Below are 25255 nucleotides of genomic sequence, written 5' to 3'. Positions count from 1 at the left end.
AAAAGCAGAAAAATACTTAAATATGCACACACTTACTTTGCTGAAACATCAAACATGGTTTAGAGCAGAAAGAGATGAGCTTCTGTGAAGTTATATTTATATCTACTGAGGTAATTTCTGTTTCTGATTTTGAATGTTTGTTGTTTCAAGTTAAACATTTTCCATTGCCTGTGGTAAGAGAGCAGATTAGGCAGAAGCATCAGAGCTCCTGAACTGCTGTGTACTTACTGACCTACCAGAGAACTGAGACATTTTCTTCAGAAACTTGAGCAGTTGAACTCTAAAGGAGAATGAACCCTTTTGGCAAGGCTTTGTAAGGGCTCCGGATGGAAAATCTTGTGTTTATGAAACAGAGAGAGCAAGCAGAAATGTAGTGACTGTTCAGCTTGTAGAATTAAGGGAAAACAATAACGCATTTTATTCATACAGAGCCGAACACAGCTAGGTTATCTGGATGCTGCATGCTGTCAGGAATCATGGAATTGGCAAATAGCAGAATACCTGTCTGGTGTGGGATTGACAAAGTGGTTGTTACCGATTACCAGCTGTAGCTCTTGAACTTAAACAATTCTCAATGCCTTGTTACATGTTAATAGTTGATGCATTTTAAAGTAATCTATCTACCCTCACCTAGCCCTTTGTTCAGGGACGACAGAAAAGAGGTTATAGAGTCTGGTATCTCCAAATGGCTCTTCTGTAGTTCATTCCTCCACTGTTCCCAAGAGAATCTAGCCCATAATATCTACACACTAGGAGATCTGCACAGTTCACAGAAACACAAACACATGCAGTATTACAACACACGTATTAAAGTGACATTTTTTTACAAGATCAAAAACAGATAGAAAAAATGAAGGGCTGTGGGAAAGCTTTTACCAAATAAAAATGTCTGTGGAGGCTTGATCATATGTGGGCCTGTGAATAACACTCAGGAGACTATAAACTTTAGACAAATCCAGATGGTTAGACAGCAAACCAGATGCTTTTATTTATGAAGACAAAGTTCACATTTTGTAAGGTACTTTGTTCTTCTAGAGAAGGTTTCACACACAAAGTAAAAGAATTATATATGTCTGTGATGGACTGGAACATTCATACAAATAAAGTCTCATCCAGTAGTCCATTGTTCCTTCAGTACCTGAAGGAATGACCTGAAGTTGTGTCAGGGGAGGTTTAGGTTGGACATTAGAAGGTTTTTCACCCAGAGGGTGATTGGGCCCTGGAACAGGCTGCCCAGGGAAGTGGCAGAGCCACAGTCCCTGGAGGTATTTCGAAGGGGTGTAGATGTGGTACTTGGGAAATGTTTTAGCATTGGATTTGGCAGTATTGGGTTTATAGTTGGACTCAATCTTAAAGTGTCCTTTCTGACATAGATCATTCCATGATTTTATGGTTGGTACCTCTGGTTTTACACATGAAAGACACTGTTGATGCAAGCTTACAAAGTCTTATCAAATTAAGGAGTTTGGAGAGTAATGTAAGTATAGAAATACAAAATCTGGTGGTTTTGTAGTGCATAAAAATCAGTGGTTAGATTGGAAATGAATGTCAGATTTCAAAAATGTTTTTAAAATGTATAGGAGATTTAGATGCCTAATTCTACAAGGAATCCAAAACCTCAGCCTTTAGGTAACTTAGGAGCCTCAGTTCTGTTTGCAGAATGACATAAATTCATTATTTATATCTAATTGAAAGTTAGTTAGATTAAGCTTTTTGAAGTACCTCTACCTTTTGTAATTAGAACTTCTGTTCATTATCATTTGAAATCTTTGGAATATTTCTTTTCCATCTCGCATGCTGTCTGTATCAAGGAGAATAAACCTTTCTGTTCTACCAATTCCATGATTTGGGGGCTTTAAAAGGTAACAGGTTGAGTATCTCACAGACACACCAGGGTTGTGCTTGGGACAAATACATCAGGGTATTAAGGATTTAAAAAATGTATTCCATTGGATTTAAAGATGCTCTGAACTGTTATTCTTAGTTATTCTTAGTTATTCTTATAAAAGCACTTTTCCTTTTTTTTTTTTTTTTAAGATTGGGGTTAAAAGCTCTTCAAGTCTGTTTATTATGCATTCAGGGCTCAGTTGCTAGTTGTTTATTTTAGAAGTTAAAGTATTTTGAAAAAAAGGTCCCATGTAATCTTTACCATCTAATTCCATTCCATGGTCAGAAGCATTTTAGATAGGTAAGCCACCAACAAAATTTTTCACAATCTTCCGTCATCCCAAAATCTGTTTAATGGTAATTATATATTTTTGCCTCTTCATATTGAGGTGATGAAATATTTTTTAATCCATAGACAGCATCTAGTTTCAGATCTTTTGATGTTCAATTTGAATGTACTTGGTGTTTATACTTTTTTCACTAAGACCATAGAAAACTTGAAATTTTCTGTATTGTATTAATTTTTGATATGTCATTAGTACAGTTCATATGTAACAGAAATAATATTAATAGTGCTTTAATAAAATACTAAAATGTCATACAGTGATTTATCATTTTGAATAAAATATTCTGCAGTTATTTGTATGTCATAATCTTGACAGCTATTTGCCTTTCAACAGCACAAAAGTCAAACCATCATTTGCGCAAAAAGAAAGACCGTCTCTGTGTGATCTCAGGCTGTGCATGCATGAATTTCCTCTATGCAGTGATCAAATCCTCTGAATACAAAGACTTAAACAAACTAACCTATGGTTGTGATTGAACATGCACAGTCCTTGCCTTCAGCATCAGGATCTGCAGTTTTAATTTAACAATTTCATTCAGTGCCTTTATTGATTGGTTACAATGAGGCCATTTGGAAACCGTAGCAACAGAAATCTTGCTTTATATAGAGCAATGTCAGTGTAGGCTTGCCTGCTTTGAGTTTGAAATGCACATTTTATCTAAATTCTCCATGTTCCTGTTAATATCTGCAAGTTTGGAATTCAAATTTGTTGGCATATGTCCCTGAGTAATGATGTGACAACTGTTCAATAGGTAGCTCTGGTCCAAACAACGTAACACTACTCTGAAGAATGTATGCAGTTATTCTTTCCCAAACGTCCAAAAGAAACAACCACTTTATGGGTTGTTCTCAGAGTGAAAAATTAATCTCAAAATGCATTTTCTTTCAGCTATTCCTGCATTAACTCTCCAGAGGAAAGGCTGGGCAGAGGGTTTTACTCAAGCTACACTATAAGGACCAATTGATGATTTCACATGTGACTCTTGCATAACCATCTGATCAGACCTCCAGTTGTTCTAATCTGATCTAGATTTAAAGGGGCCTTGGCAACTTCTGTCATCTGTTTGGAGTCCTGTAGAATGCTTTTTAATGAAGGCTTCCTCAAACACAACTGAAAACCATAGCCAGGGATCTATTCAAGTGCTTTCCACTCCACATACATATTCCTTCCATCTCTTCCCTCCTTGCTAATTCTCTCCTTTATCCCTTTGCCTCTCTTTGTTTTGTCAGAGGGTTATGATGAGCAGCCTGGAAGAGACTCAGTGCTGATCTAAATGTGGGTGGGTGGCAAGAGATGGGGAGGGTGAAGCTGGCTTGCGCAGCCCAACATAGCTGTGAGTGTCCTTGTGGTATAGAGAGCGGGAGCACACAGGGTTGGCATTAATGCCGGGGCGTGAATGCTAATGTTCCCATAGCTTTTCCATCACCACCAAGCAAGACCTGTACCTCAAATATAGTGGACAAGCTACAGTGAAGTGTGTTTGCATTAACTGAAATTTGCCACTACTTACCTGTACTTAAGAACTACCGGAAATCAGCTGATTTGTATTACTGTCATGGACTCAAAAATAATGTTTGAAAAAATATTGCTATAAACTTCAACATGGATCTCAAAAACAATGCTTCTCATATGGCGTGTGAGCTGGGGGCTGGTGTTGTCCATTTCACAATTTTATATTATAGTGGTTCTCCAAGCATGGCTTGCTTTTTGATTTGTCTGTTTCTGAAAATCCTGCAAGGCCTGCACAATACCCACTTTCCAAAAGGAATACTTACTGGCTTGAACTGTTGGCAGTTTAATATAAAAGTATCAATTGGATTGATTAACTCTTTGTGAGCTACAGCCCTTTTGAACTGTTCCATGGCTCCTCTGGTAGCGTAGCTGGGAGTTTGAGGAGCACTGCTCTAGCCAATAGTTGTTGCGACATGGATAGGTGTTAAACTGCCACAACCTTCCTGACGCATCTGCAAGAGGAGGGCACCCCACCACGTGAACAGAAAACACCACCACACTCACACTGCTGATCACTCTCCAAGTGACAGAGGCAGGAAGGGCCTTTGTATGGCAATCCAGCAGTAGTTTTATTTTCCCTACACGCTGAAGGAGACCAGGGGCAAAGGCAAAGATGGTTGGAGGGTCCAGGCTTATATATGGGTAGAAGGGGGCGGAGCCAACAGTAGCAACCAATCACTGAGAGGTATGGGTGGAGAAAAGGAGTACAGTGACCAATAGGGAAACAGAAGCGTAAATGGACAGGGGTACAAACCAATGGGGTTACAAAGAACAAAGAAACTGCTAGAAACCTGACTATATATGGTCAACCAGGGGTGTAATGGCCAACGGGCCAGCAGGGGGGTGTGGCACTGGGGTTGACTGACAGCATGCCAGTTAAACAGGGAGTCCATAGGAGAGGTTAAAGTCTAGGGGACGTTCTTCCAAGGCATAGCCCCAGGAAGTCCCCTAGCAGGCCCACAGGCCTCCATAACTAGTCAATATTGTCAGCAAACTACTTTGTTACTGAAAAAAAAAATTATTACCCTGGAAGTAGGCAGGTATCTTTCTTGCGCATGAAACCACTTTTACCAAGATGCCTGCTGGCATTAAGATAACCGAAGAATTTTTTTGTAGAGAAATTGTCTCTAGAGGCCTCCACTACCCTAAAGTGTTTGCTGTCCTCTCCTTAGGCACATGCATCCGGCGTCAACCACAACCAAGAGGCTTGAAAAGAAACAGGAACCCGCCTATGGTGGGTGGGTCGAAAAGCTGTGGGGCTGCAAGAGAGAGCTGGTAAAGCACAAAGAGACGATGAGAAGCAGAGCTGGTCTGAGCCCACACCTACAGCCACCTTCACTGAATTCCCCTCCCGTGAGAGTTTTGGGGACTTGTCATGGACGCTTATATGCTTTTTTTTTTCCCTTTTCCTGTGCTTCATTCACAGAAGGTTATTTCTGCTGCCCTGGGGGTGTGGAAGGAAGCCTCAGCTGCTGTATTTCCCCTCCATCTTGCAGCCCTGACAGAACCCCAGCTGTGCCAGCATGACTTGCACACTGGGGGCTCCCTCTGCCATCCTGTAAAGAGATCGGGGTGGATTAGGGTTCTTGCATGTATCTCGCTCCACAGCACTGAAACATGTGCCTTCCTGTACAATCTATACCCACTTCTGTATTTAGGACACTTTAGCCCACGTATTGAATGTTTTTCTCTCACACACACACAAATATGTGTGTCTTGGTTTCGACACAGTAATGATCCAGCTTCACTAGTTTGCTCAATCTGCTTTTTGGCACTCCAACAACACAGAGCAACTGTAAAGCCTGCTTAATTGAGCAATTAAACTTTATGACCACTGTGCATCCCTGAAGCAGTAAAAGGCAGACAGAGTGCACTGGGAAATCTTGCCCATCATTTGGAAAAACTAAGGAAGCACAAACCTCCTCAAACCAGACCTCACCCCATGCAAAGGCACTGAGTATCACGTCTGGTCCAGCGGGGCTGCGCTGGCTGCAGGGTGTCAAGAGGACAGGCGTGTGCAGAGATTAGGCAGAGTTTACCTTTGCAAAAATGCAGACATAGCCCCTTCTTTTAAATGTGCTTTTCATTGTCTATAATGGAAGTCCACTTAAGATAATGGTGCTTGAGATGTAAAAATTGCCCCCTGATCTCATCAAACCCTTGGACTGTGTGTGACTAGAAGACCTGAAGATCTGTGATGGTGTTTATCGGATCAAACCTTACTTTGCAGGAATACCACTGATGAAAAATTTTGTATTTAATTCTAGTGACCCATCTAGAAGAGTAACTACTGCTAGCAGTCTCATCACCATTCTGTTAATCTTTCTTGGAGAGAGTTGCAGGCATTTTTTTCTATACATAACCAACAGAAGTACTCCAAGTACAGAGGCAGGACTGGGAGCACTGCTGATTCCAGTATGTGCTCTGAGTCTACTCCTGACTTGCTGGCTGACCTTGAACCAAAGTCCTAGATCTGAGCACTACCTCCTTTGGGAAAGCTGAGGTCTGGATTTGAAGCTTGCATTTTAGACCTACCCCTTCAAATGTTTTCTGTGTTTGGTTTAACCAGTTCTTCCAGAGGCAGGGTGTTAAATAATCCAGGAAAGTGTTAAGTGGGACTGGCTGTTTGATTCCTTCAGGAAATGGGAACTACATTCTAGAGAAAGAAGGAACGTGGGCTGTGCATGGTTCTGAACTTCTCACAGAAAGGCTCGAGATGAAATACATAGAGATTGTAACGAATATGATGTTATTCCTAATATGTTTGTCAGCAAAAACCATCTCTAGGATGAAGAGCCTTTTATTCTTAAGCAGGAAGATTTAGTTTAAGATAATGTAAGTAAAGCACCCACACAAACCTGCTATTTGTTTTTCTCATTCCATTCACATTAAAAAATATACTTGTTCCATTATAATAAGACTTGCTTTGCACTTACTCTTAGGAGCACAAGTAGCTGGAAATGTCCCTTTTAAATTTTGTGGCTGCTTAGTTACCACAGCTTCTTGCTATCCAAATAGACTCACTCTGTCAGGGCTGCAAGATGGGGAGAGATAAACACAAGGAGCAATTGTGGCTTCCTGCCAGCAGCCTCGCTCAGAAAGCAAGAAAGCAATAGCAGATGAACTGTTGCTGCAGCAGCAGTGGGAAGATGTGGTCTCAAAGGAATAGGGGAGAAAAAAAAATCCAACCAAATATCCTGAGAGCAGGATAAATAGTGTCAAATAATGTGCTCTCTTCTAGTCCTATTCTGCTTAGTCAATAGTTTTAAGGCAGCTGTTACCCTGCCAGGAAATGGTTCATGTAGATATGCTTAGAAAGTATCGGGTTTGAGGTAATGCAGTGGAATATCCTATATGCAAGACTTACTACAGTGGCAACCAAATTTAAAATTATGTGGTATAGTCATTTGTCAGCTGTAATTGTTGCCTGAGTTTTGCCTAAATGTTATTGTCAGGTGTTGAGTTTTGTTACCTGACCATGTATTTTCATTGTTTGTTCAGTTTTGGAAACTGTGAGTAGAAAGAAACAAAGGAAGCTGGCTAATGGGAGAGAAAATGAGACAAATGGGAAAAAATCCCAGACAATAAAGTTGAAGGTCAAAATCTCCAAAAAGAGGCAAGGTCCAAAACGTGAACAGCTCTCAAGCAACCCGGCCCTTCTGTTCCCTCTGGTGGGATGTGGAGCAGGCAGTTTTCCTATCAGAAACTGCAGGACTTGTTTCTGCTGTCGTAAGGCTTTGTAACAGAACTTTAATCAGACACACTTTTGCAGAGGGAGGGAAATAACAGCATTTGTTTGTTATTTCTTTAACTTTGAGCAAGGTTGCATGGGGTGCAGCTAACTGCTGCTAGCAGGAGCTAAGCCCAGAGTGTTTCACACCAGAGGAAGGTTACACAATGCTGTGGGTGGCAGAGTATTTCTGGGAGGCCCATTTTGCTGCGGACTTTGCTTGCATCATTTCCTGAAATAGAGATTGACTGATGTGATATATTCTTACTTTTATTCGGGTTTTTTTCTCAAACCACATTTTGTACTTGCCTGCTGTTTGCAGAGTTGCTTTTTGAAGAGAAGATCATATAGACTCAAATCAAGGTGCACTGTATTTTGACATGAGTTCTCCGTGATTTCTCAGGTTTTTTCTCTGTTCTTCTGGCATTTCAGAATGGAAACTCTGCCAAAGCACTGAATAAAAAGGGAATTATATTCTCTGCGATATTTGTCATAATTTTTATTCACTTTACTTTGGGCTGTCCTGAACTTGTACTTTCTTAATGTACTACAGATTTCGGAGCTGACAGTGGGTAACTGTGAGGAGCCAAGAGCTGGTCAGCATGCAACTCAGGAAAGTGTAGGAGGTAGTTTAAAATTTGAGTTGTTTGGCTGGGTTTTTTTCCATGGGAAAAAGATACCTCTTCTCTGTCCCTTGTGCATGGGAGAAATGTGAAAAGGGGGAGGTCTGGCGATTTCCTGCTTTCCTACTTAGCAAACCCATGACAGCCACTGTCAGTGTCCTACCCTTTAGCCTACTATTTACCAGTGTCTGTGTATTTTTGATGAAATTATTAACAGAAGTGAATTTAAATATGATACATTGCACACTCAGATTCAATCTCTACCAGGACCTGAGAGGAATGCAACTCTAGGAAATAGTGTTTTAATTAGTTTGTATGTTTCTGCATAACATTATTTAATCAAAAGCCATTTGTTTCAATTTTTTTCATCGAATTAGTCTTGATTATGTTTTTCACTATTAATGTGGACTAGGCAACAAGTTCAGCTTTGAGAATTAGAACTTACTCTTTCTTTTGCTGCAACAGGGAAGGGCATGGGATGACAAAACAGGTATGGTTCGTTTCTCAAAACAGGTCATCAGCTGCGTGGTATCAGTGCTCTTAACTGTACTGAAAATACAAATGTGCTCTTTCTGTAGTGGTTGCAATCAGTATCTTTAACTTCTTGTTTTCAACTCATGTATAGTTTATGAAACATCTCAGAATGCTACTTCCAACAATAGGAAACAAAAAACAAAACAAAAAAAAAAAGAGGCAATTAACTCTTCTTCCCATATAAATTGCACTTGGATCATCCTGTTTAATAGCCAGCATTGGACTTAAACTCCATGATTTTATCTCACCTATTTTTCTTAGCTCTTTTGAACTTTTAAGTCCAAAGTCTGCAGTTCAGTTAATTCTGCATTAAAAATAAAAAAGAATAAATCTATTTTTCAGTTTGCTCTCTACTAATTTCATTTAATTCATCACCGTTATTGCAAGAAATAATTTTATTCACCCTTTTGATCCCAACCAAGGTTTTTTTGTAGGTCCCCAGCATATCTTCTTCATGCATCTTTCAAATGTGAAAAATTTGATCCATAAGGTGTTACCACACAGGAGCTGGCCAGTATCTGTTAATTACTTCAAGGACATTCTACCACTGCTTACAGTATTCACGCTTGGATTGTGGTGGGACAGTCATACATTTTTATGTAATTTGGCTTTTGATCATTGCAGGCATTTCTAGCTGAATATCTGCTAGGTATTTTTTAGATTACCTTTAGCGATACATGCATCTCTCTCTGTCCTAAAGTGGACACCTGTCTTCTAGACATAGGTTTGTAATGCACACTGATATCCACGTCCCAAATTTTACACTGCCTGCTCTGAAATGAGTATGCATTCAGAGAATGGAATAGTGACCTTCAGTTTAGGAAACAATAGTCTAATAGAAAATTAATAGTCTTTCTGGCAGCAAAAACCTATTTGCACTAAGTTAACCTGCTCTGAGTCTTGTGCTCCTCTGCTTAATGATGTGTCATTTTCACAAAGGCTTTGAGACATTGGAAAACATAGCTGGTAGGCTAAGATATGTATTAATAAAAATTATAACTTTAAAATTATTTATTATGGCCTTTTATACCACCTTTGAGGCATAATATTTAAATGCTTAGTTTAACATAGTGAAAATTCCAGGTCTATAACAAGGTATACTAAGGTGCATTCTGTTTTTTAGTGCTTGTGATCATCATTGACCCCTACTGGACTTACTGCCTATAAAATGAAACTCTAAATGAGCAGCACCTGGGAAGGTCAAAGAGTGACTCTCTGAAAACCCTTGTTCAAATATGCCAGGAAGCAGGGAGAAGTTGCTGTAACACTAGCAGAGAACGTCATAAGAGGTAAGGAAAACTGGCTGTAGCCATATTAGGGGTGTAGAAAAGGCATGATTTTGCTTCTTCAGTATATTTTATTATCTGAAAGATCTCGATTCTATGTTTTATCTTCTTCTGCAGATTAGATACCTGTTTACACTGAAAAGGGGTTTTGTTCCTACCTTAGGTCTTTGTATTTCCTGCACAATAGAAGCTGCTAAAGAAAAACATAGATTTCTTGCTGCTCTGCTCTGTAAATGTTGATGGAATCTTTTTTATTCCAGTTAAAATGAAAAATCATGGGGCCATGGCAAATTTCCCATGCTTTAACAGAGCCTTGCTGAGACAGTTGTGTTGGGTTTGTTGTGCTGTGCGGGGGCTCGTTACTCGATACCTCTCAGTTTAAGTGAAAGCTCCTTTTGTCCGGGAACAGGAGCTGGAATGCCAACACACGGCACTGTCGTGTCCCACAGGAATAGGTGCCGGGCTGCTCAGCCCCCAGCTTCCCTCTGCTTTAAATCAAGACCTGTTGAAATAAGCACACCTCTCTGACATGCTTCATCGCTCTGCCATTTCTAAACAAAACCCTTATCAACCTGTCACTTTGCCTTTTAAAAACGCTCTGTCTCTTTCCAACAATGGAAGAACGATTTTTGTACAGCATCCCAGGACCACAGTCTACCTTATCTTTGCTGAGAATGGTACAAGTTTCATCTGCAAAGTGCTCCCAAAAATAAACAAGCAAAAATCTGAAAATATTTACTGCACATCCTGCCACTGCACATCCACAGATGCAAGCAGTTTCTGGTGTATTAGAAATAACTCTTGCTTCCACTCAGTGTTGTGATGTCACGTATCTTCCTTTCATAAAAATACTGGTGTAGTTTCATTTTTATCCAATTAGTCATTATGAAAAGTGTGCTTTTGCACTTAAAAGTATTCACCCAAATTTTGTTCAGTTCTGGAGATGTCAGTCCATATTTGGATTGTAATTCTTTTTCAGCCAAGAAAATGAAGAGCAGGAGATAAAACTACTACTTTGTCTTCTCTTCTAAATATCTTTTTGTGGTTTGCCCATGAAGAGAGAAAAATATATTAGACATACTAGTCCACTGCTTCCTGGATTGTATTTCAACTTTCCCTAGATCTGAACTATGCTTGTACAGGTTTGTTTACACCAATAGTTCAGTATTTAGTGACCCATAATTTTTTATTTGATCGTTAACCTTTTAAAGCAGTATGGATTACTCAAAAAGACAGTGAAGCTAAATAAGGCTGATGTTATAAAACACTCTTATTTGGGGTTTAAAGGAATATTTAACTAGTCTGCATTTTGCAAGATCCCTGCACGTGATCATTAATAGCGAGGGTTTTTAAGAACACTTTCTGCTTCTTATAAAACCAATAAAATAAGACATGGGGATCTTAAGCATAATAACATTATGGTTATAAACAATTAAAAATATTCCTCCCAGTTCTGGTTATTGAGATTTCACATTAAACACTGAAGATCTCATTTTGCTCCATACTTGCAGCTGTAGCTAAAATCCACCAAGGAGTACAAGAAATTCTCTCTTGGTTACATTGCAATATGGATGAGATCCTTCAGTATTAACTTATTCTGCAGTTTTGGAGAGAATCAAAATGAAACCACAAACAACTTCTTTAAAAGCTGTCTGCAGTTTTCACTTTTCCAACAGATTGCTCAATTACACTGCAAGACCTGAGAGTTGTGTTTATTTTTGTCTGAGTATAGTGTATCAGAGGTGACTTATATTTTTTAAAAATAAAAGAATGTTTTTCTGACCTCTTCATATGCTAATATATCAGTGAGGAACAGTTTCAGCACAAAAAAACAAGAGATGTGAAAGGTTTTTTATTTCTGAATGCGTTTACATTTCTGCATTCAAAGCACAGGAGTGGTAATGAAGTCTTAACTACTTGAGAAAATAATACACGAGGATTAACTATTCAACAACTTTAGAGATCATGATGAGGACAGCCTGAGCTATTTCTGAAGTTTTGGAGTTCCTTATTTTCTCTAAAGAGAAAGAGTGTGAGGCTGTAGATACTCAAAATAAGCAGATTTCACCAGCCTCAAAGGGTGATAGGTAAAGTCAGAGGAAAACAAGTAAGTTGGGAGACCAGAGGATGGGAGTGCAAGCCACTGCTGTGGAAGGCTCTGTTACTCACCTGGGTTCAGGAGAACACTAAAAACCCCAGCACGGCTGCAACAGCAACAGAGAAAAGCTAGGGAGGGAGCAGCAGAAAGGCTGTGCCTGTGAGGAGTAAAAGGAAATCCTTCTGTAATTGCACTAATGGTAGGAGGTAGGCTGAGAAAACTTTGGTCTGCTGCGTTGAGGGGAGGAAAGATCTAAACAGATGATGCTGAAAAGGCTGTGCTTAATGCCTTTTTGCTGGAGAACTCTCTGCAGAGGACATCTGCTACCAGATGCCTGTCACAAATCACCCAAGCGACAGAAGACTAGGGTAAAGAAAACACAAGCACTTAAGAAAGTTTGAGATTCCCAAATCAGCTAGTCAGAATGTCTCCCAATGAATTTCATCCTTTGGACACAATAAGCCTAGACCTACTATGGAGGATTACCTCGTTTAAATGTAGCCAGCTGAAAGTTTGGCACCCATTGCAAACCATTTCTTTCTTTTAGGGGTCCCTGACCCCTTCCCAGGGCTCCCCCTGTGCTGTCCAGAAGCCAGAATGCCATTTCAACCCCCTGGGACTACCAAATCCTGCTCTGGTGACACTGCAGCTCATCTCCAGCTCCTCACAGCCCTGCCTGCAGGAATACTTAAGATTAAAAATATATTACCATGTGATCTCACTCTCTTTTCAGTAAATATGTGTAAATAAGGAAGGGAAATATCCACTGACCCCTGTAACAATGCAGATTAAATCTGTTCTCTTGCATGCTCCTTTCCAAAATACCTGTATCTGCCACCTGTTCCCTCTACATCCTGACTTCCATGCAAAATGACTTTGTTTTTCTAGCATGTCATTTCAATAAAGATATTTGCTCTGCACATATCTGCAATGCTTGTTCTGCTCTTAGAAATTGCAAGTATTCTGCACCTGACAGGTTGCATAATGTTGCTTGGTGAAAGAGAAATATGGTCAGTAAGTGCTTAACATAACTCTTTCATCTCTCTTCTTACCAGCAGCTTGTCTCTCTGCAGTTTCCTTTTACAGGGTGATTTGGAAGTTCCTTTTGAGTAGCTTACATTTTATCTCTGGTTGGACATGAAATAACTCCCCACACACTGTACTGGAGGGAACATGGTGTTCTAATATCACAGGCACAGCTGCTTGGGCAGAGGAGACTATTAACAATGAGGGCTCCTGATAAACTGAGCAGATACCTACAAAAATGTTGCTACCTCATTAGAGATATCATATCTTGCAGCACAACTCTGTCTGAGAACCCATTTGGCTAGTGAAATATGATGACAAATATGCAGATGATCCTTTTTAATCAGTTTAATTAAAAAGGAAGGTTAGTACTTACTTTTACTTCCTTTCCTTTTAATCAAGCAAAAAAGTATAGCGTAATTTGTGTACCACAGGCAGCCAAAATAGTAGGAAAAACCCTGCTGCACAGTTTTATCAGCTTAATCTTTTTTCTTCTGAATGTCATTTGGCATTTGTGCTCAGAACTCATATGGACAAAAATCCTTAGAAAAATATCCACTGCCAGATTGGCTGGCTGTGTCCTAGTTAAAACTCTCTTTCCACTTTTAACTTTGTATAGCCAATGAAAATACCCAAACAAGACTCTTCATTGCTGGAAAGCTCTGTCACAGCCAATTGCTGTGACAGTAAAGGCAGAACTGTGATTTGTTTGTGATTTTTAATGGAAAAGTACCGATCCCTCATCAAATGCTGTTCTTGTTTAGCAAAGGTGACTGCAGTGGCGACTCTAGGAGAACCACTGCAATCTCAGTTTTCTGTTACCCCTGAGGCAGGGAAGAAGCCACTAGTACCAGTTCAGCTGCTTCCCAAGTTCTCTGAGTCTGCAGCTGAGTAAGAAGAACAAGCTGGAAGGATCAAGGGTATTTATATTTCTTTAGCTGTTCTGAAAGGACTTCTCTTGCTTCCTTACCACGCTCCTTTCATGTGATTTTTGACTGGCAGTCTTTCCTGATCCAGATGGTTGCCGCTCAAAATGTGCCTTTTCTAGATCCTCCTGCCCTCAAGAGAACTCAAAACGGTTAGCATTTTACTAACTTCTTCAAGTGTTTTTAAAAGTTGTTTAATACAGACAGACCTTCTCATTTAGGTAAATTTGAATCCCAAAAGAAAATTAATGTGCCAGTCTATGTGCTTCTCAAAGTTTCTCCGGCATGATGAATAAACAGCTCAAAGAGAGGGAGAGAGAATAAGTGAGAAAATGTGGCTACCTCCATCTTTGTTTACTAAGAGAGAAAAAAGAGAAACTTGGAAACTTACTAAAAAGAGAAATATACTATCCATGAGAAAACAGAATGGAACTGGAAGAAACCCCCATGTGCAGCTGTGGTACTGGTGTAGTTGCCCTTCCAGGGCTGGTAGAGGGACAAGGCCAGTAGGAATGAGGTTCTTCCAGGCAAAACATGTGGGAACCAAAAGATGGAGCTGAGCAGGGGGAACACCTCTGTGCAGCAAATAGTGGGTGGCAGCCTTTTAGGGATAAGAGCAGCAAAGAGCAGGGCCAAACCAGATGAGATCAAATTGCCTTAATTTTTAAGCAGTTAATTATATATTGGGATGCTTTTTTGAGGGGTCCAGAAATTGCATATGCTTCTATGAACTAAAAATTGCACATGTTTAATGAAGTCTCAGTATGGCTTGCATAGCACTTTAAAAGAACAAAGCCTATGTACAAAAGAATACTCAGAGAGCCGAGGTGCAGGGCCCATGAGGAAAAAGGAGCTTTGCCTGCTACATTACTTAAATACTGAATCATTTCCAGTATCATGTGCCAGGTAATCATTCCAGTGCATGTAAGCTGTACCAGTATGATCTGATACATCAAGAGGCAAGCAGGTTACATCACTTGTCTCGATCTTATCAGAACACAAAACCCATGTCTCTTTTTTTTGTGTTCAGTGCATCATTTCCCAAAATACTTTTCTTGTGTTTCCTTCCCAGAAAATTTTTTCTATTCATTGCCTACTAAATCCTTGATGCAATCTGCATGTCCTAGCATAATTCCTTTAGTTCACTATCTGCTGCCTGAGCATAAATGCAGAATTTGTTTAGCTGTTGTTCTAGTAGCCTGAAGGCTATTTCAATCGCAGAAAGAACACTTTAGTTGCCTAATTTGGGAGCCTGAAGCTATTTGAGAAGCTCTGGAGTATCTAACCCACCCATCAAAGCTGATAACTCAAAATCCATGGGAGACCTACTGTTTTCAAGTGACAGGTAGAGAAATGCAGGACCTTTAATTCATGTGAAGTGTTGTTTGGGTAACTGGGTAGAACCTCAGTAGCTGATTATAAATGTATTATTATGCTGTGGAAGGTTCATCTTGAATATAAGCCCATATTCTCATGCCTGTTAACTTTTCCTGGTGCTGTACATCTCTTCTTGCAGTCTGTTCTCTGAAAAGCAATTAACAAGTAATTATGTTCTATCTCATCTCAAGCTCATGTAAAGGAAACTCAAATACAGGAAGCTAGAATAATATTCAGAATTACACTGTTACACTGATATTTAGCCTTTAATTCATTTGCCAAGTTAGACATATGCATCATTCAGTTTCTAAGCTTGGTTTTCAGTAGCCATAGAAACTGGAGATGGCATGACTTATTTCTTCTTTAGTTTACTGATCTTGAAAAGAATTCCTGAATCTGCAGTGCTGTGTTATATTTAATCACAATTTTGTCCAATCTGATTTTTTGTCAAGAATTGTATCTAACTTAAAAACTTTATCAGGTACCTCTTATTTTAGCATCTGGTGTTAAAACTGCAGGGAAGATTCAGTGTGGTACAATTATTTTGTTTTATTACACTAAAACACAAAAAAAAACTTCCCTTGGTGACAGTCCACCCTATAAGTAGATGTTTTCCTTACACTGAAACCCAAAACTTGCTTCCCTTGGTGACAGCCCACCCTATAAGTAGACATTTTCTTATACTGTGTCCCTACTTTATAGTTCTGCCATTTCTCTCTGCTTGCTACATACCCTGCTTGGCTCCTGCTGAGAATGATGTTTGCAGGAGGAAACAGATGGTGAAGTACTGATGCTAGAAAAATACTTAGCTTGTCTAAGCTGTTCCTGTGGCCACTGAGGCTTATGGAAGTGCTAGAACATATATAAAACCTTACGCAGTCTTCAAGCACGGCATTTTTGCAAATACTGATCATTATAAAAATAGTTTATAATCACAGAATAAGCTGAGTTGGAAGAGAACCACAAGAATCATTGAGTCCAACTCCTGACCCTGCACAGGACCATCCAAAAGAGTCACACCGTGTGCCTGAGAGTGGTGTCCAAACTCTTCTTGAACTCAGTCAGGCTGTCACTACTTCTCTGGGGAGTCTGTTCCCGTGCCCAACCACCCTCTGGGTGAAGAACCTTTCTTCCCAGACTCAACTTCAGGCTCCTGTCACTGATGCCTTTTTATTTTTTCTTCTGTTAAGCCTACTAGATGTACATGAAAATGTGGTCAGTATTTTTAGGAACAGATTTCTTTCAAAATCACAACTAAGTCATTACTCAGTTATGGCTTTGGGATGCCAATTGCCATATCCCATTACTCCTGGATTTACAAATTTAGATCATAATTTAAAAATGAGATATTAATCATACATATTCAAGGATGTTATTTTAAATAACTTATATAAGTTTTTAAATTGAATTTGGATGCAATTACCTAGGATTAAAAACTTTATTTTAAAAAATAGATTTATATTAAGCTTATAAATGCATAAATATTTTATATAACTATATAAATCTACTTTGATAAATAACCTTTTATCTATTTGCTGGTGTGAGATGCCTTCACTTTCTGAAAGCCACTGGAATACATTACAAAGTCCTGTTCTGGTCCAGGAGGCTGGAGGTTTGCCACTCACGCTGGGCATAGGTGTGGCTGAGCTCACCCCTCTGCCCAGGCTGGTTTCCAGACCCTGCACTGCCCGATGCCAGGGGTGCAGGAAAAGGACAAAGCAATCCCAGCATGGCCAGCAGCAGCTCTCCTTGACACAGCAGAATATTCCTTCCCTGACACACCTCCCTGCATAGACAGCATGTGAACATACAGAAAAATGACCGTGTGACAAACCGGCTGAGCCACGCTGAGGGTGGGCAGTCCTTGCTCCAGTGGCAGCTGGGACCTCGTCAGCAGCACCTGTGGTGCCACCCGTGCACACCCATCTTTCCTGTAGATGAACCCCTGGAGACTGCACACTTCTAGCCTGCAAGTCTGAGCCTGTTTTGACTAACTTGTGTGTGTACAAGAGTAGGACAGTATGGCCTAATGATCAGGCCCTACCAGGATCCATCCAGACCCCACTGTCTCACTCTCTATCAACCATCCAGTGGCATGTTCAGTGAGAGGTCTTTGTCTCAATTTTACTCATTAATCCATCTCCAGAAGCATATTTCCCCTCTATGCTTTTGTGAGATGTGCATTTTTCCAGCAACCTCAGCTTTGCCGTGCACCAAGCCTTTAAAATTTCTGCAAATTTATATAAAAAATATTTTCTTATGCCTCAGCTGAGCCCTGTCCCAAGTTGTTTCTAGCTCAAGATCTGACTACTATATTTTAACATTTAAATTCTTCTTCTTGGAAAACACAGGATTCAAAAGATGTTCCTCAAGCTGAAATTATGAACTTTCAACAATTCATGTTTTAGAAAAAGTCTCTTGCATCCAGTAGTCTTTTGGATCTCCTCTTTTTGTGACTTTCTGAAAGCTCAGTATAAGTCCAGTAGCACATTTGTATGAGTATTCAATTTCTGTTGTATAAATGGCACTAAATCTGTTTTCTTTTATCCATATAGCAAACAGAGAGGACTGTGTCAGATGAATTGTTTCATTTAAGAAATGTGTGAACACCAATGTCATGCAAAAGCTTAAAAAATAGTGATAGGCAGTGTAGTGCCTTGCCAAGTGAGGGTATTCTGAAAGCCTGAAACAGGGTCCAACCAGGTCCAAACACAATATGTCTCATTTATTCAGCTTTCCAGACTGATATTTCCTTTCATTTTCTTTTTGAATCTTCATTGGTTTGAGTCTCTTCTTTCTCTGAACCCATATAACATTATCACGGGTTCTGTCAGACTTCTTTGTTCTGTTTTACGCAAAGATATGAGGGTGGACACCAAGTTTTATCTCAATAACTTTAGTCAGAACATAAAAAGAAAAGGAAAGTATGCCTTCATTGGGGGCTTTATTCTAAAGTGTTGGTTCAGTGGAGAGTGTTCGTTTTAAACAACTGATACTTTATTTGAACTATTCATGGAAGTATCCAGCTGCATGAGCACACTGCTCACGTTGTCTTGTGAGTTTCTAGCTGCAATAATGTGATCAGTATTATTGCTGAAGGGACTTCTTTGACACTTGTTTCTCCATCTTTTCGTCCCAAATATCCGAGAATGTGAATTAACAGGAATAGAAGTGGCAAGCAAAAATGATGGAGGAAAAAGCACTCCATGTACAGCAACAAAAACATTTGCTCTGGTTGGTTTTGTTTGGGACATGCAAATAAAGAAATGCACACTTTACAGTGAGACATGTATACAGCTTGGCAGAGATTTTACAGCTGACATTATGCTATTCCCTGGCTGCAAAGAAGAGTCCTAAACAAATCTTTTAAAAGTTCTAGTTGCTCCTTTTTTGTATCAACATCAGTTTCCAGGACTACATCTAAGAAAGTCATTGTATTACATTTTTGCCTGTATTTATTATTTTTATTTATATTAATTAATTCTGTCATATGGTCTGCTTTCCAACACATAGAGGTATTTTCCAACTTTTCTTTTCGAAATTATTATTATTTTCTGAGAATATAATTATTCTGGCCTCCAAAAAAGGATTCTGCAGTTTTCCCTGTTTAATGGGAATGACAAAATGTTGGAAGTATTTGAAGCCCAAGAAGTTCCTGAAAAGATTTATAGAAGTTAATGCTGTAACTGTCTAGCCCTGGAGATTTGCCACTTGGAAGGGCCCTGCTTAGACTTAGAATTTAGTTTGTCAGCATCATGTCTTTAAAACGTAATTTTAAACACTTCAGTTGTCTCCCTGAAACTGTAAAACCACTGCACCGGTAAGCCAGGGCAGACCTGCATAAGTCCAGGATGCCAGAGGGATTTGTCACAAAGATATTCCCCAAGAACAGTGAAAACCTCCTATGCTATAAGCATCTTCTGTCACTCCCTTGCTGTGTGTTATTGGCACGAGGCAGTCAGTGAGCAAGGGCTTTGTGGCTCCTTTATGCCTCAATAATCCTGGCTACTAAAATAGCCCTTTTGAGTCTGCTGGCATCTACACTAACCTTTAAAAACTCTTTGCTGTACACCAGCCCCCACAGGGTTCCACAACCAGGAGAAAATAAAGTTGGCCTAGTGCCAATTTTGCACAGTCTGGGTGCCACACTGGGCACTCCCTTCACGACTTGGATGGCCTAAACTTGCTTTTGTGCTGAAAAGTTTATGTAGAAATAGCAAGAATGTATTTTTACATAGTGAGCTTGTATTATTTTCTTTTTGCCCCAGCTGAAAGCCTAATGGTAAGGGACATAGCACCTGTGAAATAGTGTGAATTATTACATAGTACGCATAGCCTGTCGTATTTTTGGTGTAAGCTGCAGGTTGCTGGGTGAATAAAGAGGTTACTAATTTTCTTTCTGTCAAGAGATAACTGAATTTCTTCAGCTGAAAAGCACTTCTGGTCAGCGGTCACTGAAGCAAGACATTGCTTTTTAATGTATCCTTGGCTAATGTATTCATCTGTTTTGTGAAGAAAAACATCTGCATGTTGTGCCATCCACAAAACCTTATGCACAATGACCCATAACCTAATGTATAACTCTCTAGTACACTCCGAAGGGCTTCTAAGACAACCAGCCTTTGATTTTGGCAGCTTAAGCCATCTACTCTAGACTGATGCATAGTCTAAAATAAATCACATCTGTGTCACAAGTTAAATATCTGAAGTCTGTTTCTCTCTTAGTTAAAACAAAATCTATTCTAGATGTGAAGTGCTAAATTTTTAGCAGCCAGTAAAAGCTGTAACCAGTCTTAATTTAACTGCCTCTGGGTATTGACCAAATAAAGATAGAAATGAATGCCTTACGTCCTTGTAAGCTAAGATTTCTCTCATTTGAATTTTTAACACAGAATTTCAGATGTTCCCTAAAAAATACTCATGGAGTATTATCCTGGTCCCAACTAAAGTAATGGCAAACCTCCTACTGACATTTGGGGAGCAGAGATTTAACTCAGCCTGAAAGCTGATAGTGACTTTAACTCACTGGGCTGAAACCTGAGATCCAGAAGGAAGGGCATACATTAAATAGATAATTAGTTTATTTCTAGCCTGTATGCCAACAAGCAAGTAATAATGCATGTTTGTATCATTTCCAATGAGACAAGGAAAACAACTACTCCCTACAAGTAATACAAGATGCAGCAAATATTTGTCCCACCCAATTTTTTCTATCTTCAGAAAGATAGTCTATATTTTGAAATATTTCATTTATTTTTGAACCAAGATCACAGCCACTGCTTTTAAGAAAAATAGTTCCTTAGATTATACCTGTAGACAGTGCCCTTCATATTTAATGTGCAGAATTTTAAACCACACAAAATTAAGTAGGAGATTTAGTTTTGTTTATTATATATATATAAACACACTAAAAAAGATTGGCCTACATTTGTGAATACTTACAGATTACTCTTTGAGTGCAGGTTATAGAATAATTGATCTGTTACCAGCTAATAATGAAATGAAAGACAAACCAAGATATTTCTAAAAGTCTTAAAATTGACTGTAAATATATTGGGAGACATTTCATTATATTTTTGAATATTACATGTGTCTTTCTGGTGATATGTTCTGTCAAAGCAGCACGGAAACAAATCATTTCAAGAGTTTTCCCAGATTCCCAAGTGCAATAAACAACAAAAAAAGTAGATAACCAGACCTCTCAAGCATTTAGAGATGAAATTACCTGCAGTGAACTTCAAGAGGAGAGCTTATGTTGCAGGAAGGCAGAGCTTGGACGCAGCACAGCCAGGCAAGTCGTGTGCATCTGATTTGCCAGCTCAGTGTCTTGGTAAATGAGGTTGTTAAGAAAGAGAGTTCAATTTTAGAAGCAGGGACTCCTCTTGCGCTGATGTGCAGCTTGCGGTACATGAAGCAGGGCAGTCCACAGGAATGTTTCCAGTGTCCATTTGTTTCTTCACCAGACGAGCTTGGCAAAAGGAGCTCACAAACGCACAAAACAGAGGCATTGCCTTGTTATAAAGAAGGTCTCTGCTCTGAAACTAAGAAAAGTGAAGTCCTTCAGAGGTATTTCCATCCCGAAAGTGGGGTCTAAGGAAGTGTAGGCCTATAAATCTTTCGGGTGAGACATTGGCTCATCTCACATTAACATTTTTCTCCCCAAGTGCTCTGTTCCTTTGAAGAAGTCATATATTACTTGGGAGAAGCCTTTCTCGGTCACTGCTCTTACCTCCAGGGCACAGCTGCTGAAGAACAGTCTCTGGCAGACATCAGATCCAGTCAGACCTGCTGCAGAACGGTGGCTGAGTGGCAGAGGAGCCAGGGCCAAGGGTGGGAGAATGCCATGTCTCCACCAGGAGAGGGAAAGAAGGAGGGATGGAAGGTAAAGGGTGTGGGACAGGCTGGCAAGGCATCACAGGGGTGGTTTATCTCTCGCAGGTGACTGACTTTGTGTGCTGTGCTCCTCTCAAGCCAGGATAAGCAGGCAGTGGTCATCCTGAAAGAAAAAAGAAGAAAAAAGGTCCAGATAGGTGAGCTGTACCAGAACAACTAATAATTCTCTAATAAATATACACTAGTGCTCAGCTGATAACCGTAGTAAACAGGATAGTGAGTGTTTAGATAACCCTGGTCTTGGTCTCTTTCTTCAACATTATGCTATAAACGAGGTTTTCATGGAAAGGAGCTTTTCAAGTAGAACAGTGCTTCCTTGTTTAATCTTAATATTAAAATTAGCCATAGAAATTTGAGTTATGTCAAAACTTACTCCAACCTTAAACGAAAATGGAGAATTAAGTTTTCCTGCTGTTAAAACATCACAAAAGAAATGGCAACCAAAGATGTTCAAAGATCTGTGGTCAAAGAAGATGTTAAAAAGCAAGTCCCAGTAGGTGCTTTAATTAATGTACACATTGACCCATGGAAATTAATAGTAAGATTGCCATTTGCTTGAGTGAAAATTACATTCCTCAATTTGCCATGCAATTTCCTGGTCTAGGGATGGACCAAAATCTATGGGCTTGACAATTCAATCTGGTTGCCTTAGCAGATTTGCATTCAGTAGGTCTTGTCCTGTTGCAGCAACAAATAAAGATTTACTGGGGGAAGCCACTTCAGTAAGCTTCTGAATCTCCTACACCACCTCTCCTTATCTCCCCTACTCACTCCTCTCGCCTCTTCACAGCTTCACAGCACATACTCTCACATCTGTTCCCTGCAAAGACCCTTTCAGATAAATCTAGCATATATTCAGCCCAGAATGCAAAGGCAGACCATTGGTTATTGGTTCTCACTGGACAAAATATTTTATCTGAAATTACTCTATTTCAGGGAAAAACCCAACAAAACTTCTCCTGTAGCTACAAGAAAGAGTCTCTGCACTGGCTTGTCTTTTCTAGGTCTGGAGCTGATAAGCTGATCTTTCTGCTTTCAGAATCTCCCACAACATGTCTATGTGCTTTTCTGTTCACTTCCAAATGATCTCACTGTTTTCTCTCCACCTTATTATTAACCAGCAACTTCTAATTATTGTCTTTCTCTGAGCATACAAACATAGTCAATCAGTGATTTAATGTCTCAATGGAGCCTCCTGAAAGGATTGCATAGAAAACATACCATGTTGCTTTTTACTTTAACTTTCCAATTACTTCCTCTTAAGGAGGATCTTATGTTCCCTTGCTATTCAAACACAAGCACACATAATGATGTATTACTATCTTTAGACTATTATGGCTCAGCTACCTTATGGCTCAGCTACATGTTGCTTTAGTGACACATACGTAATTGCTCTCAGTCAGGATCACCGAGCACTTCACTCTCAGAACTGCTGCAGAGTCATTTGTTACTCACTTGAAACTGGAGAAGCAAATTTCATACTGGGTATCAGGGATGGTGCAAATACAGGCATAGTCTTTGGGACCAGGCCAGAGAGCACCAAGTGGGATTCTCTTTGGGCAACACACAGAGTGTATTGGCTTTGTAACATAGCACAGGAAAACAGTCCCAGCAGAGCTTGAGATTGTGAACTAAGCTGTAAAAGAAAGAAGAAGCTTTTTGAATATCCTTTGCAATATTTGACTCAAACAAATCAGTTAAATGCCATCATTGAGGGAAAAATATCACCTTCATATTTAAGGTGAGTTTCTTCAGCTTGCATTACAATAACGCTTGTGATTTCAAATGAATAGCTGGAGTCAGAGGAAAAAAATGTGTCAGACAGAATTTATAGAATGTAAAGCAGATAAGACCTTTATGTTGGCTTTTAAGTAGAAACATGTGATTCCAGCAGTACTGTTGATGTTAACAGAGTCAAGGTTATGAACAAAGGATAGAATGAGTAAAATAGGTTTATGCATGAATCACACCACTGAGTTCACGTTAAAAGGAAGCAGAGATGATATATTTATCATCATAATGTGCACTTCATGACTCACCCTAACTCAAAAAAATAAAGTAGGTGAATGATTAGGCAATGAAGATAGGTGTTAAGGAAGGAGGGACAATGGAAAATATTATTATGCTTATAAAAACCACTTGACCTATTCATTAATTTGAAGATAATATGTTGCTCTTCCAATTATCCTAAAAATAAACAGAGGGGGTTTTTTTTCTGTGCAAAGGACAATTCCAGCAATTTGGATGACAGTCAAATATGTTTGAATGACAGGCTGCATGAAATGATTTAAGGCTTTATTTGGCACATACTTTTCATGTGAATCAGTATGCTCTTTTTTATTATGATTCCTCACCTTCATGCTTGTAAGGCCATAAATCCCATCTTTATAGTTCAGAAACTGGATGAAGAGTGGCAGCTGTAGCATCTAAAGCATCAAGCCTAACTCACAGTGTGAAAGTTTTTTTTCTACCAGAGCATTTTGGGTATTACAGTTTTTGTCGATTTGGATTTTTTTAAACTTCATTTTATGTGTAACTTACAAATTGCAATCTTAAAAGGGTCAAATGTTGAAAACCATGCAACAGTACATAGTTTATTGGTACTTCCAGCTTTAAATATTTCTTGGATTTATTCTGTTTAGAGCTGGAATTGTGGTTTACACCATCTTTGTATTTCAAATTCCCATTGTCTGCCACTGGTCTACATAGGGCAGGACTACTAAAGATCCTCCTGGCCAAATGTAAGTATCCCCAACAGGACTCTCAGTTGTTGAGCTGGTTATCTGGGTTTCCCTTCTAGTCAGAGCAGAGAAAGAAGGTCTTACAAGGTTCAAGTAGCTTCATCCAGAGGTAGGCATTTACAAAGCCTGAGATAAATCATGTCTCCAAGCTTTTATTTCTTTATTTTGTAAGGGAGAACCATGGGAAGCTGGGTCAGGGGTTGCTGTCTGAAGCCAGGAGAGATGAGTTCCACATGGACAGTCTGATCTGTGACTAAGGAGGCAAAAGGAACGCAGGGAGGGCACAGTAAACACATCTCATGGTTACAGGGCATGGCTGTGAGATATGCATGGATTTGACAGGTCAAGTTCACTGGTCTTTTTCTTTCAACATTTAAACAAACAGGATAAAGATACTATGAGAGAGACTGTCAAGAAGAAAGGAAGTGATAGAAACCCACATATGGAAATGCAGAGGATGAGATATATGAAAGGTAGGCTGGGAAAAAAAAGATGATGAGGGACAGAAAATGTAAGGGAAGATCTTATTTGGTTGTCATCATACAGGGGCTGATAGTTTCATGGGGTCCTGTCACCCCAGTCACTTCAACAGACATGCAGAGACATAGCTGAAGGAATCACATTGCTAAGTGTGGAGAAATCAAGGTTGCATGAATCTGTGTAGATAAGATCAGAGTTTCTCTAAACCAAAACCAGACCTCTGGCTGTTAGAGTTTCTCACTTGCAGAGCTCTACTTATTCAGGGAGCCTGGGAATAGTAAAACTGAAGGTCCCA

General features: G+C 39.5%; 1 protein-coding gene and 2 long non-coding RNA genes across 3 annotated transcripts in view; 2 read left to right on the top strand and 1 right to left on the bottom strand.

The window, feature by feature from the left end:
• RPS16 (ribosomal protein S16) overlaps window positions 1-21143 on the bottom strand; it is a 30235-nt gene extending 9092 nt beyond the window's left edge. The window contains exon 1 of the mRNA XM_066183308.1: window positions 21072-21143. The gene's annotated coding sequence lies outside the window, so the exon portion shown is untranslated. The remainder of the gene's footprint in view (window positions 1-21071) is intronic.
• Window positions 4587-5413, top strand: LOC136289467 (uncharacterized). The gene is made up of 2 exons (XR_010720802.1): window positions 4587-4786; window positions 4919-5413. It is a non-coding gene; the product is annotated as an uncharacterized lncRNA (long non-coding RNA).
• A 561-nt stretch (window positions 21144-21704) lies between the features above and the next one.
• LOC136289469 (uncharacterized) lies at window positions 21705-24949 on the top strand. The gene is made up of 3 exons (XR_010720803.1): window positions 21705-21728; window positions 21818-21876; window positions 24866-24949. It is a non-coding gene; the product is annotated as an uncharacterized lncRNA (long non-coding RNA).
• Window positions 24950-25255: the final 306 nt, after the last annotated feature.

This window comes from Chamaea fasciata, unplaced genomic scaffold (genome assembly GCF_029207755.1).
Source record: "Chamaea fasciata isolate MVZ Bird 193981 ecotype frontalis unplaced genomic scaffold, bChaFas1.0.hap1 SCAF_5, whole genome shotgun sequence".
Lineage (NCBI taxonomy): Eukaryota > Metazoa > Chordata > Aves > Passeriformes > Sylviidae > Chamaea > Chamaea fasciata.
The sequence above is the reverse complement of the archived record's forward strand: the minus strand, read 5'-3'. Positions and strand labels throughout refer to the sequence as shown.